At 37.2% G+C, this 14,963-nt stretch overlaps 1 protein-coding gene across 6 annotated transcripts in view; it reads right to left on the bottom strand.

Moving 5' to 3' along the window:
- Chl1 (cell adhesion molecule L1 like) overlaps positions 1-14,963 on the bottom strand; it is a 203,713-nt gene that overhangs the window by 155,413 nt on the left and 33,337 nt on the right. For all 6 annotated transcript variants that reach the window (XM_052719184.1, XM_052719178.1, XM_052719183.1 and 3 more), the window contains exon 2: positions 3,964-4,033. The gene's annotated coding sequence lies outside the window, so the exon portion shown is untranslated. The remainder of the gene's footprint in view (positions 1-3,963; positions 4,034-14,963) is intronic.

Raw genomic sequence — 14,963 nt, 5'->3', positions numbered from 1 at the left:
GAGTAAGGAAGGAAGTAGAATGCTTGACTAAGTAAGAAATGCAAGGCTTCTCACATGCCCCTAGAGACGGTAAATAACAATAAAGCAAGATAACAGCTCATAAATATTTAAAAGGTGCAAATATCAAATATGGATAGAAGTGATTAATTCTGTGACAAGGGCATGGCGCTCTTCTGACACATTCAAATCACTGGAAAAGGAAAAGGACACTGTTTACTGTCAGTAACACGAAATATGACACATTAATTATTTATGCATAACATTCTAGCACTGATGGAATCTTCTTACACCTCTGCATACCCCATCTCAAGAGATGCTGAAAAACTACACTTAATTATTCAACAGAGGGAAAATTCTTTCCAAGGAGATCCATTTTACTTGGCTTCCAAACAGAACTTCTTGAAAGGAGAATTTGGCTTTGCATAATCTGCATGGACAGGAACTTACAGTTTTTATTTTCTAATAGTCCTAAAGGGAACAAGCTAGAGCCAATGCCAGTAACAAGACCAGGAGCCACTTGGCTGGCTGGAGCTATCAGCAGCTGATGGATTCAAAAGCATTTAAACACATCACAGGGCATATTGAAATGGAATTGGGAACTCTAAGCAAGATTGCCAAGGCAATTACAGGATCCAGAGAAGCAATCCAGGAACTCCTCTACACAGGTGTCCAAAAAGTAATCCATAATGAGAGTCTTTCCAGTCTCCATTCTTCACTTCCTCTTCCTGACCCCCATTTTTATAGAACAGGGTGTGGCCCAGGTTCTATTCTAAGTGATAATTATGGGAATTAGATGGAAGCAGGACCAAACAAGCTACATTTGTGCAGTATATGGAGCTGTTGTACTGAAACCTTTCACAATACTGAGGTTGTTCTCTCATCCTCAGAGGACAGAGGCCAATCTCATGCAAGCCTGTCAATAGCCTGTGCCAATGGACTTGGGTAATCAGTGTCAAATAATCAATTCCTTTATAAAAACTTCTCAGACCAGCTAGGGAAGGTAGCTGTAATCTTCTTTCACACAACAGCACCTTACTAAGATTAAATGAAAATATTAATCTTTCTTCTGGACAACCAAGACATGGAGCCTAGGCTTTGATATAAAAGAACACATCAAAGTCCATAAATCAGTAGGAGGAGCAGTGGAGAGAGATAAGCACCATCCATCAGTCTGGGTGTGTGCCCCAAGGTGACCTGCTGCTCCATGTTTTATCATGAACTCCTACAACAAAAATATCTTCTCTGTCATTCACCTACTTAAACTGCCTGTTAAGATGCATGGACAATAACTCTTTAGATAAATTACACATGGATATGGCAATGAATGACATGTACAAATAAACATGCATGTATCTCATATGCACAGATTCAATCTCAAAACATTTCTAACACTTATGAACTGGGCACTTAGTAAATCTAGACAACTTTTGGTTTGGAAAATATAAGAGCAAAATCAGTATTCCTTTCTACCAGAGCACTAGTGATTAGTTTATTCTCTTAAAAATTATTTTTGAAGAGGCACTGTAGCAAGGGAGAAATCTCCACACAAAGGATTAACAAAAGAAAATTAAGGAGTGTGTGTGAGTGTGTGTGTGTGTGTGTGTGTGTGTGTGTACATGCTAACCTGTGTGTTTGTGTGTTTGTGTGTATGTGTGTGTGTGTGTGTGTGTGTGTGTGTGTGTGTGTGTGTGTGTGTCTGTGTATTCTAGGACCATGATCCCACAAAACTTTCCTGGAAGTTACAAGGATAATTTCTCAAGTATCACAATGAAAACTGAAAAAGGAAATAACATATCATATAGAATTAAATAATGATTTGTTCAATCATCAAGAACACAAAAAAGAATTATAATTAAACAAAATAGAGTGTGGGGTGGACAGTAATGAGTGAGCAGTAGTGTATTTCACAGATTTGTATCCATTTTCATGATGTCAACAGATATAATTATTAATTATATACCAAGCTGGCCCAAAGACAATTAGACTTCCTATGGTAGAGTGAAGTTTACTCGATAATATACTGGTTGTTTTATATTTTTTATTTGGCTGATTGTTCTGTATTACTGGGATACTTTTTGTTGTTCTGAACCCAGGGCATTGCGCATTCCAGGCATGTATTTTACCACTGAATTATGTGTCCCATCCCATGGGTGTTATATTTGATCCTTTAATTTCTGAGAAGACTTACCTAGGTATCTCACAAACTAGAAATTTATTACAAATAAAGTCATAAAAGGGCTTTAATAGAATAAATGCACCCCTTATAAACTCTGTCATCAAAAGACCTGAGTAATCAGATTTCCGGATTGCTTCTCCCTCAGGAAATTAGAATATAGCCCACATGGTTTATGATCTTCTAATAGACATACAGATTAACTGGACTTAACATGTCTGTTCAGAGAAGTTCCAAACAGAAGATGCAAATACATAGAGGATAAAACCACTGCACTGAGACAAAGAGGTCAAGTAATTCTTAAAGCACACACACAGTATCCTCAAATCCTTATTCCTTGAACAGCCGTGACTTCATTTAGACGGCCTCTACAGGTTACTAGAAGCTAAATAATGTTAACAGTAACTCAAAGTCAATGTGTCATGTCTGTCTTTACATTGTATTTATTAAGGTCCCATTTGTAATTTATATGGCAAAAAGTTTTGCATGTATCAAATGATAACTTAATTTTTCAGGTATCATATTCTGTCATTGGCAAAACTGGGCTCTTCAAGCATGAGAAAACACTTTATATTATTAAGAATGAATCTTTCGCCGGGCGGTGGTGGTGCACGCCTTTAATCCCAGCACTCGGGAGGCAGAGCCAGGTGGATCTCTGTGAGTTCAAGGCCAGCCTGGGCTACCAAGTGAGTCCCAGGAAAGACGCAAAGCTACACAGAGAAACCCTGTCTCGAAAAACGAAAAAAAAAAAAAAAGAATGAATCTTTCAAATCACTTTGTATTGAAAACCAAAAATGACACTAATTGTTGACCCTTTTTTCTGAATGGAACGTAATACTACAGACCAAGCATAGCATTGATACACATGATTAAAACAATCAGATTTAATATATATATGTATACTCTACTATATATATATATATATACACACACACATATACATACATACACACATATAATGTAATCACAACCCATATGCTCTACCTACATGTAATTACAACTCTTCTTCCAGTAATAGGAATTAGGGAACTAGGTTTAAAAACACATAGTTTCCTTGGAGGAACATCAATGTGTGTGTCTAGCCCTTCAAAACAGACTTGTTGACTTTCAAATTCTTAGAAACTGAATATCATACTGCCTAGAATTGCAACAATTTGATAAAACTCCAACTGAAGAGTCAAGTCAGATTTCACATTAATCCAAATCCCAGGGACAGTTCAAACTCCCTCCAGACCACAAAAGGGCAAGCTCTTTTTGACCCCTGAAAATGTAAGTTTTTCCTAGGTAAACACCAAGCCCCCTAAGAAGTTAACCTCAGAACTTAGGAGCAAAATTCATTTTTCCATTAAAAATGGCATTAAGATAAATATGGTCAAGATGTCATTTTCAAATATGTCAAGAGGTCAGCCAACAAGAAGAATAACTTCAAGGGAAGAGATTTTTTTTCTTTAAAAAAATAAGAAAGCATTTTAATGTAACATGCATGCACAGTCACACACACACAGGCATACACACGTATACATACACAGACACATGTATACACACATGCACCCAGATACACACACACACACACACACACACACACACACACACACACACACACACACGTACATCCACATACACTGTTATGTATCTGGTTTATACATGCTCTATAGACTAGTGAATATCCATTTTTTTGTGACATTTTCTTATCCCTTGTTATTTCCCCTGGCTATATTTGTACAGTGTGTGATGTGATAACTAAACACAGTATAAATGCATAAAGAAATTGATTAAAGCAATACTCTTACCAGTAAATTTAGTTCCACTATGATCTGCCTGGAGTATCACGACAGGGTCATTGTCTGCTATTTACAGAACCTAGGGATAGACCAAGAGTTGCAGTTTTAGAGATAATATCCAGCTATGAAGAAACTTTTAAATTAATTTTCATCTTTATTGTATCAAACATATACTAATTTATCTTCTCATCCCACTTTGCATCAAAGACAATCAATCCAATGTGTAAATACCTAATAGCATTGTTCTGTTGCTCAGAATTCTGGGCCTTTCTATCTCAGAATATCGGAGGTCGAAAGGGAGACATGCAGAAACAATCACGTAATTACACTTCACATGGGAAGCTTTATTGATGCATCTGCCCTCATGGATTCAGGGATTTTGGAATAGACTACAATTTGTTAGCATTCATCCCTGGCAGCCCTCCACAAACTGTTGTACATAATAGCCACTTGCTTTGGTCTGATGCAGTGACCAAGGCATCAAAATGAAACGATGTCACTCAAATGAGGAGATTTCTATTAAAAAGCACTCCAAAACCAGACCTCTATCAATTACAGAGTCAACATAGCCTTCAACTCAAGAAGTCATTTCCCACCCACAGAGGTTCATGCCAAGCTCCCATCTTTTAACAAATCAATGTGTGAAATGAAGGATGTATATCAATCATTATCAAAAGCCTTTTATTGTTAATTCCCAGATCACTTGAAGCTTGATACTCAGACTCTAGGGGAACATCCATAAGCTTGTTTTCTAATTCAGACCCATGAACACACCTCTGATGAGCTTAGCTTTTCTTTCAGGCACCAAATAGTAAACATAGAGTCAAGGAGATTTTATTTGGCTGTTGTCAGTATTTAATAAACATCATTCATATTGACTTAATCTCATCTAATAAACCTAACACAATCCAGCAGAAATTACTAATTAAGGAGATTTATAAAACTAAAACTTCTTTGACACTAAAGGAAAGGAAAGATTGTTTTAAAAAAATATATATGCAAGTAACCTTCTTCTCTTTTAAGCATTAACAGGCTATCACTTTGGCTTTGATCCAAAAGCTGTTGCCAAGAGGTTCTAAACAGTTTGCGATGCCTCCGGAGAGAACCTCACACAGCACACTGGGAGGAAAAATTCCAAGCTAGCAAGTAAAAGAAAGCTCTTACTGCTGTGCAATTGACCAAGTGACACACTTCACAGACTGTGCCCTTTACACTTTTGTTTTGTAACGTTCCTTTCAATCCCATTAGGCCTGCTTCTGAGGCTATTATTTTTTTTTGCTTGATTACGACAAATAGAACTGCTTATGGCCAACTAACAATTCACAAAACAGCACTTTATGTGACTTCTAACCAGTGGATGAGTGGTACACACTACCCCAGCACAAAGAGGTTCATTGGTTTCTGGGGGCAAGCTGAAGATTTTTACCTAACTAGAGAAATACACAGACTGAAGTCATTCTGTGCTGTACAGCACCCAAAGGGTTACAAATAGTCTTTCAGTGGAAAAGAGAAAAATGCAGTACAAATTGAGTACAAATTGAGTGAGGTTTTCTGATCCACCTGTTCCCTATCCAAGGCTAAAGTTAAAAGATGTAAGATTCAATATGATGTTATTATTCAAGTGATAAGGATGCCATGTAGTCAATGTATTGTACAGTTGGATCCAATTTTTGCTGATCAAATATTAATTCAAGGTTAGACAAACCCTCAAAATCTATTCATGTCATGCAAACAGCATAACATGGATCCCAATACGTGCCAACTTCTCACCACTGTCACGAACACCCATGACAACAGAGATGAGGTTCTGGGCTGAAACACTGATATTCTTACTTGGCTTTTGAAGAGTTGTTTGGCATCAAGTGGGGAGGCTATAGCTGTTGATCAGACTTATTTGTATGCTCACAGAGACTGCCTAGGCCTACTGAGTTTTCATCTGCTTCATTCAACTTTTGTTGAGAAAGCATCGTCATTAATCATGGACATCAATTCTTGGCTAATATAATCTCTCCCTCTCTCCCTCCTTCCTCCTTCCTCCTTCTCTGTCTCTCTCTGTCTCTGTCTGTCTCTCTGTCTCTCTCTCTGTCTCTGTCTCTGTCTCTGTCTCTCTCTCTCTCTCTCTCTCTGTGTGTGTGTGTGTGTGTGTGTGTGTGTGTGTGTGTGTGTGCGTTCATATATATATGAACTATTTGTTTTCCAATTCTTTCATGATCCAGATACATGACCTCCTAAAAGGTATGTATGGTCAATCCTTCAGACTGTAAGTAATATGAAAACAAGTTCATACACATACGCTTATTTTTATATTACTTAAGCAAAATGATTTCCTCTCTATCTTTTTTCCTTCTGATAAATGCTAGAACCAGTGAAATTTACTCTCTTTCTTTTTTTCTCTCTCTCTGTGTATGTGTGTGTGTGTGTGAGTATATACCTATTAGATATATAGAGTCCAACAGTGTCATGATTGAAGCACACATACATGTAAATGATATCATTATAGTCTAACAAAATACCTCTCCAACTTTGCTGTTATTCCATATAACTGAATATGTGATCTTTTACATTAATTTACTCTGGAAATATTTACCCTGTCTCTCACTACTGCTGCTACTTGGTACTAATGTCTTATCTTTTTATCCCTACTAAAAAAAGTTTTATTTCCAACATCCCTAAAATTCTCCTACTTAAGAGATATGAATAATTATAAACACCAAACGTAAAAGAAAAATTGACAGGAATACTGAAAACTGACTGTGAATAATCTACAAGTATAAGAACAAGTAGATACTTGGCTGCTTCATTAAATAATAAAAACCTATAACACAGGTATATTTAAGCTTTAATGAACTGAGGGGAAAATATAGAAAAAAAGAGAAATTACACTGGAGAGGGAAACAGAACATTCTAGAGAACAAAGGTAGTAAATAGATGTGGTGGGTCACTTTGGAAATAATGTATCTATCCACAGGAAACCTGAGACCAAAGCTCTAAATTAGTTCATCTCTGGCGCAGACACCCTCTTGCTAGGAGCATCTTGCAAATGTGAGGCTGTCTCACTTCTGAACATAGTATTTTTCACACAGTGAAGTAAGCAACCCCATGAGGTTATCATGTGCTCAGCAAGATAAAAAACGATCTTTCTTGGGGCTGAAGGAAAAGTTGGCTGCATAAGAAATCCTTAGAGATCTGTCGCTTTTCAACATGACATCTTCCTAAAATATTTTCAAGGTGAGTTTATCCTCAGTGACGGTTGCAGCAAAACACATATAAATGGCAATCCTACCCTTAACAAAGTAAAAGAGGGAGCAATAGCTATTCCTGTTAGGCTCTACTCTAAGCATTTAACAAAATGGCATGTCTTGATGATTGCTGCAATCTTAGTGTCACTCCATGGCTAAATACAGCCTGGATGAATTCATAACTGAATGCATTCAAGCTACACATATAATTAATGGTGAGTGACACTTTGTAGTTCCTTAACTTGACAAACCCAGGTGTGAATGTCATATGCTCACAGAGCAGGAAGGAGCACATTTTGATAGGGTCTATCAAGAGAGGCAGAGAACAAAAGAAAAAAAAAGAACAAAAGGTCTGAAATTATAATAGCCAGTGTGTACAGTCTGACTGTGTGAACTTATACTGGGGTTACATGCTTTTAGACCTCCAATTATCTCATTGGCAAACAAGGAACCACAGAAATATCCTTAAAGAGTGTGTTTAAAGAGTTCAATTTACATTTTAAAAGGGTTAGCACAGCAAGCAGCTAGAAGGTACTCAATGAACTGAAAGGTCTACAGCAGCAGTACCCTCTTTACCCCTGCATCATGCCAAGGCAGGCCATTATGTCAGCATCTCTAGTTTCCTACAAGATAAGCTCCTCTACTCAAACTCGACCAACAAGAAGAAACCACATGGTAGCCCAGATAATAGCAATATAAACCTTGAGAACTCTTGCATGAGTCACATGTCTGAGCAGCTACATGCGTTTATTCCCTAAAGAGAGAAAGGTTTTTTTGTTTGTTCGTTTGTTTGGGTTTTTATTGTAGCATGTTTATGAGTTACTTAAGACCAGGGGAAAAGAATTACCTTAGTAATTTTTGGTGCTCTAATACCTAAGTTCAGAGGATATCAAACTGTCAGATATTTATTTCTTAACACATTCATAGCAAATAAAAAATGCCTCTTTTAAATGTGTGTGGTCGTAATGGAGAATATTTCTTTTTTCATGAAAATCTGCTCAATATCAATTGGCCTAGAACACTGCAGATGTTCTTGTGATTTAAAATATAATCATTAGAAAAAGCTGACACATCTCAGCTTTAGTCAATATTGGGTCAATAAACTTAAGAAGTTAGGATAGAAACATCTCTTTTTCTATCATAAGTTGACATTTACCTGGCAGGAATGAGCTCCTCTATACTCAAACTGTGTGTCAGATGTTCAATACATGTTTGTTGAGTGACTATATATTTTCAAAGTGAAATAATATATGATGTATACAATAGGTCCTGGAATATGAGTTAGTAAATTAACAAAAATGAGTGTACAGCAGAAACTGGTTGATAACCCTAGCCTGCCCCCCCCCCGCAAAAAAATGATGCACAACAAAATACAAACCAAAAAAATGAGATCAGCAATGAATGTTTATTTGGAAAATATTTATATGACCAACTTTGTATCAACAATTTGAAGATGGTGATTGTTTCTCCTAAAAATGCCTCCTGAAACAACTCAAATAAATAGTTCCTAGTCCTCATTACTACTTGAGAATTTGTTCTTTAAAATTTAGCTTTCAAAAGTGTCAACTTAAAATACACTGCATGCTTTTCTAAGTTAGGTTTCTATTGCTGTGATAAAACACCATAACCAAAAACAATTTGTGAAGGAAAGGATTTATTTCACATAACGGCTTGCAGTCCTTCCTGGAGGGAAGTCAGGGCAGAAACCTGAAATCAGAAAGTGTAGAAAAGACCATGGAGGAGAGGAGGTGAGCTTCTTATTGTCTTGCTTCCCTAGACTAGCTTTCTTATGTGTCCCATGATAACCTGCCCATGGGTAGCATCACATACAGTGGACTGGACCCTTCCACATCAATCATCAGTCAAGAAAATGTCCCATAGACTAATTTACAGGCAATCTGACAAAGGTATGTTTTCACTTTGGTCTCCTCTTCCTGGATAACTCTAGTTTGTGTCAAGTTAAAAAACAAGACAAAGGAAAAATCAGAACAGTATTTGACATTGTACTAAGCAATTTATATATTATTTCACTTAATGTAACTATTCCTCAAATGAGATAGAACTGATCAAAATCATATAGATGATCAGATTAATTTGTAGACAAGTTGCTATGAATGAGTAGCAAATCCCAAACTGGGACCCAGTGCAAAAAGCTCCAAAGCAACTGTCTTACTGCACTGGACTGTCTACCCATAGTGCATCATTCATATAAAGTATCTTTAGTCTTCCTGGAAAAGAACCTTGTCATAACTAACCTAACCTCATTTTTTTAAGACATACATTCCATAGTCTGCAAGAGGCCAACACCATAATTCAGACAAATTAGCAAAGAATGGTTGAGTCCTGAGTTCTGAGTTTTGTTTCTAGTTCTGTACTAACACTACCTCTAAGTGGCCTTTTAAAACAAATACACAAGCAAACAAAAACACAATATAGGCTTCAGAATCCTTATCCATAAAGAATGTTTATTTTACTTTATTTAACATTTTTTTCATTTACTTTATATATCGACCACAATTTCCTCTCCTTTCTTTCCTCCTATCCCCTCCCCACCTGAATCCCATCTACCCAACTCCCCTTCCACTCCTCCTCCTTCTCCATTCAGAAAGGGGCAGGCCTATCATGGGCTTGAACAAAGCATGGCACATCAAGTTGAGATAGGACTGAGCTCCTCCCCTAGAGTCAAGGATGGGGGAGGTAACCCAGCTTGGGGAACAGGTTCCCAAAAGCCAGCTAAGCACCAGGGACAGGTCCTGATTTCACTGCTAGGGACCTTACAAACAGATCATGCTACACAACTGTCACTCATATGCAGAGGGTCTAGGTCAGTCCCATGCAGGCTCCCTAACTGCTGGTCCAGAGTCCATGAGCTCCTGCAAGCTCAGGTCAGCTGTCTCTGATCCATGAAGAATGGTAACTGAATGTGTTTTATGTTTTTTTTATTCACTTGTTTGTTTTTGTTTTGTTTTGTTTTGAATTTCTGTCTGTCTGTTTGGTTTTGTCCCAGATGCTATGAAATAGAGGGAAATGTTCTCAGTTAATGTAAGTGAAGTAGGCAAGGAAGAGCAACTAAGCTATTCAAGAGGTAGGGAGTTTGGCAACTTATGGGCCCTTCACTGACAAATCTAACAAAGGACTGTGAAGAAGATTAAAAACATTAGAAAATTTTACTATAGAAAGATGAATACACAGAATCAAACAAATACAATCTCAAAAGATAGAAGTGTTGAACAGAACTCTGCTTGCACAGCCTGAGGCTTTTGGAACTTAGAAGAGAATTTAACCTTCAGAAACGAAACTGGAAACATGATTGCATGCAGTAGAATTCTAATTCTTTTACTATAATAGGCTACAGAATCAAAAAGGTCCCAGAGACATTGATACATGCTCTTTCCCAGTGCATTCATACTATATTCAAAACAATAACTATGTATATTTATTTAATCTTTACCTCTTGGAAATATTTAAGGGAGCAAAATGATCTCAATCCCATGATGATCCCAATGGACATTAGCCTGGGAGGTCCTGAAGGAGACAATAAGATCAGGAGTACTTGGGTATGATCCAACTCCAGCATGCAATGCACGATCAGTAAATAATCTCATTCTCTATCTGTGTCAAGTTGGAAATTGCCTCACTTCTCACTCTCTTCTCATATATGGGCATGGTAAAGCTCCATAGAAAATCAAGAGCTCACCATTGTGGAACACTGCTATTTCAGAGTAGAGTCAGAGACTACAGGCTTCAGTAGAACATTCCAGTTCATTATTGAACCCCTGATGGTCTTGCAAAACTCTTGATGACAACATTCAGTCACATTGTCCAGTCAAACCAGAAAATTTCCAAGACTGAAGCAGATATTTGTGCTTATCAAAATCAGGGAACATCAAAGTCTTTTTTCCCAGAGAACACAATCCTTCTGATTTTCAGTTTTCTGTTGACCACCATGAAAGAACAAAATATCCCATCTCAGCAGACTCAGGATTAGCTCTAGAAAGACTAATCTTTTCTAAATTGAAAATAAAACTATAAAGGAAAATTATCTTACTCAACATTCTATTGCTGTGAAAAGACAGCATGACCAAGGCAACTCCTATAAAGAAACCATTTAATTGAGGTCGTGCTTACAGTTTCAGAGGTTTAATCCATTATCATCATGGCTGGAAGTGTGGTGACATCAAGGCAGGAACTGGAGTACTAGCTGAGTGCTACATCCTGACCCATAGATGAAAATACAGAGCTTCAAGGCCTGGCATGGACTTATGAAACCTCAATGCCTCCCCTCAGTGACACACTTCCTCCAACAAGGCCATGCCTCCTAATCCTTCTAATCTTTTCAAATAATGCCACCCCCTGACTACTAAGCACTCAAATATGTAAGCCTGTTGGGGAAATTCAGCTTCAAACCACCAACAATTATTGCCAAGGAAAATTACATTTGTTAAAAAAACAGCCAGAAGGTGTAATCAGGCTCTTCTAGCTGATCCTTCTTCCCCCAGAAAAGACTGAGTCAAAGGAAGAAGTGATTGGGGCTGTGAGACATAGCCTCAGCACAGATGGAAATGAGCTGATGCTATATGACCTTTAGGCAGTTCCTTCTGGGTGTGCCCCTGCTCCCCCAGTCTCCCATAGCCTGCTTCTCCCACCTTCCTCCAAGAAGCTCAAGTCCCCACCTCTTCCCTCACCATGCACACATTTGTTCCCTCTGCATCACCAATATTCACACATATGATTTTCCCCCTATTGTCTCTTTATTTACAGATTTTACAAAGATCATCAGAGGGATAACAGTGAATTAGTAATATCCCTACCTCCTCCTGGAAACTGATGTCAGAAGTAGTCTATTTTCTCATAACTACTAAAGATAGCATACATATAAAAGGGAATTGTGTTTGAAATGGTTTGGAAAGCAGCATGCCAAATGTCAATGCTTCAAGTTAAAAAAAAAATAAAAGAGATAACTCTGTTGGTTCCAAACTGGACATAACTCTAATATGACATTATTTTCTGAGTCAATTGGATACCATTTGCCCTATAGTAGAGTGACCATTAAAACAACATGCCCTGGCAGTTCTGAAACTAATTTATACAGAAGCATTGTTTTATATGTGCAATTCTAAAATGTGTGATATTAACCTCTAATATTAGTGTAGTGAGAGTTCTTAACTGCCTGGTCAACTCAAATGGTTTAGGAAGAGTTAAGTGTCAACCTCCATTTTTTGATAACAAGATACATTAACACAGGGCTAATTCTCTCCCAGGAGCCACTTTATTTACTGACTCTGACCTCACTGTGGTAGAAGATAGGTTCTTCTTTGTATAAGTTCCTTTTTCAAAAATGGAAAACAAAAACAATAATAAAAAGCACAAGGAATAAAGGAGATGTCTAGTGCCTAAGGTGACATAATCATTTCTCCAGAAATATTGTGAGAGGTAGCATCAATGTTTCCCATGCATTTTTAAGATAGACTATTTTTTTTTCTGATTGTAGCCTTAGTGACAAACATTTTCAAACATGATTACATAAGAGAATTATAGCTCATTAAAAATGTACATGTGAAATACATAGGAAAACTGCCTGGAAGTCTGTCAGTTACATTTAGGTATGCAAAGGAATTATCATGCTATTATGAAGACTTTCTGTCCCTGAGGCATTCACTGTACAAGGGGCTCCTTGTTTATTCATTCAAATATGTTTTATTGAGTACTCTGTGCCTGGCATGATAGCCAAGACACACCCCTAAATGTGAGGCCCTGTGTCCTCAAAATAGGCACTTTTCTAAGGAAATTCTGATCTCAAGATAATAGTCCCCAGTTCCTGCTTGAGTCCTTGCACCTGCAACTGTAATCTGAATAGTTGCACAAGAGCTGTTGGACCTCTAAGTACACGCCCCACAATTCTTGTACTAGTGGTTTGTGTACCTGAGAATACTGGGCTTTATATCAGTTTCCCAAAGGACGCCAGGAGATACTTTTGCTATTCTCCTTTGAGATATGACTGAGTTTCAGAACTCTTTGTCTGCCTACCAAACCATCTCAACACTTGCCTTGGTTTAAGTCGTGATAACTCCTTAAGATTGTTCACTCCAGTGAACCTCAGAACACAGTGAGGAATTCTTCTGTGGTTTCACTATTCCATCTATGAGAAATTCTCTTTCTATACAGAAAGTCATTCAGAAAGGACTTGGAGATGGCAGTTGCTTAAAGTATATTAAGTGTGGGGCATTTGTTCTATTAGAAAGTAGTAAATGTTCACTGCATGGACTTGTCAAAATAAGTGTGTGCCATATGTATACATATATACATAATTATTTATACATGTTTACAAGATAAAATGAAAATTGTCAAAGGTGATGACTACTCATATTACTATAGCTTTCTAAGAAATGACATCATAGTGTGTTTCTGATTTATAGCCATTAAACAGGATTAAAAATTGTAAAAGCAAAACTCAAATAGGTCAGTGGAATCCTTCCTAAAGGCTGATCACAAAGCAGTAAACACATAAGTCTTTACAGTAAACAAGGTTCCCAATCTTGTTGGTGAGACTATCAGAAAATTACAGCCATATAGCATAGAAGAAAGTTAGGTTGATCTATCTTAAAGGTCATAAAGCCCTGGTTTTAAGTGTGTTCAGTTTCCTTTCCAGCATTCTTATTTGAAACATCTCTATAGAAAAAGAATGCTGCCTCTAGGTAGGCAGTCTTCATAGTGAATTTTGTTTGCTGTTGAAATTCTCTACTCTTATGTGTAATAAGATTAGTGAAGAGGGTGAGGGGCCCTTTCTCTTTCCCAGAGCCCTGCCATGTCCCCTTTTCTCTACTTCTTTCTATCCTGTATCACTACCTGTCACTATGAAAGTTCTGCCTTTACTTTTAAATGTTCATCTGCTTGAGTCCATATTTACATAAAAAACTAAGTTTAGATAAAATATTGGTGTACGTTCAAGCACCAAAGTAAAAGGATACTTACTAACATCTTTCAAGTTTAGATAAAAAAATTGATATATGTTCAAATACCAATGTAAAGAGATGTTTACTAACTAGAATTTAAAAATAGAACTTTTAGCAATAACAAATATTCAACAATAGCACATATGTTAAGTATTTCAAAAGTATTTTAAAAAAAATTTATTCCTAAGAGAAACATAATAATGATATTAAGGATGAAATAAAATACCACAAATTTGATGTAAAATGCAAGCTAAATGTTTGCGTGAATTTACACAGAAAATAACACTGGAAAAAAATGCATCAACTGGGAAGTACTACTCCTATGGAGGAAATAGAAAAGGAGAAATACACTGAATTTAATAAGTCCATCCTAATAACCATGAATTATTTTTACCTAAAACAGAATGTTAAGAACTAAAAACACCCCTTCCTGACCACTGATTGTTTGGTTAGACAGTAATGACAAAACATTTATGAAACTGAAAAGAAAGTAATGGCCTTCCAGTTTGAGAGTGGAGGCTGGGTTTGGGAACCAAGAGGTGAATCTCAGAATCCTACAATCACAGGAAACAGTGGAGAAGATATATGGAGTGTGAGAGGCTGTTGATGAGGTATATGAGGGCAGGGAGGAGATCATAAAGACAGATGTGGCTGATTAGGTGGGCTGTAATGAGCGTGAGCAGAGCCCTGGGTGTCAGGCTTAAGTAATTAACCATCTTCTAAAAGAAGACCATTGTCAGCTTGAGTAGAAAATGACAAGATCAGATTTGTATGTCAGGGAGATAACTCCAGTTTGACAACTTTATAGGCTCAGAAT

Source organism: Peromyscus californicus, unplaced genomic scaffold (genome assembly GCF_007827085.1).
Source record: "Peromyscus californicus insignis strain IS unplaced genomic scaffold, ASM782708v3 Scaffold_6__1_contigs__length_162567912, whole genome shotgun sequence".
NCBI lineage: Eukaryota > Metazoa > Chordata > Mammalia > Rodentia > Cricetidae > Peromyscus > Peromyscus californicus.
The sequence above is the reverse complement of the archived record's forward strand: the minus strand, read 5'-3'. Positions and strand labels throughout refer to the sequence as shown.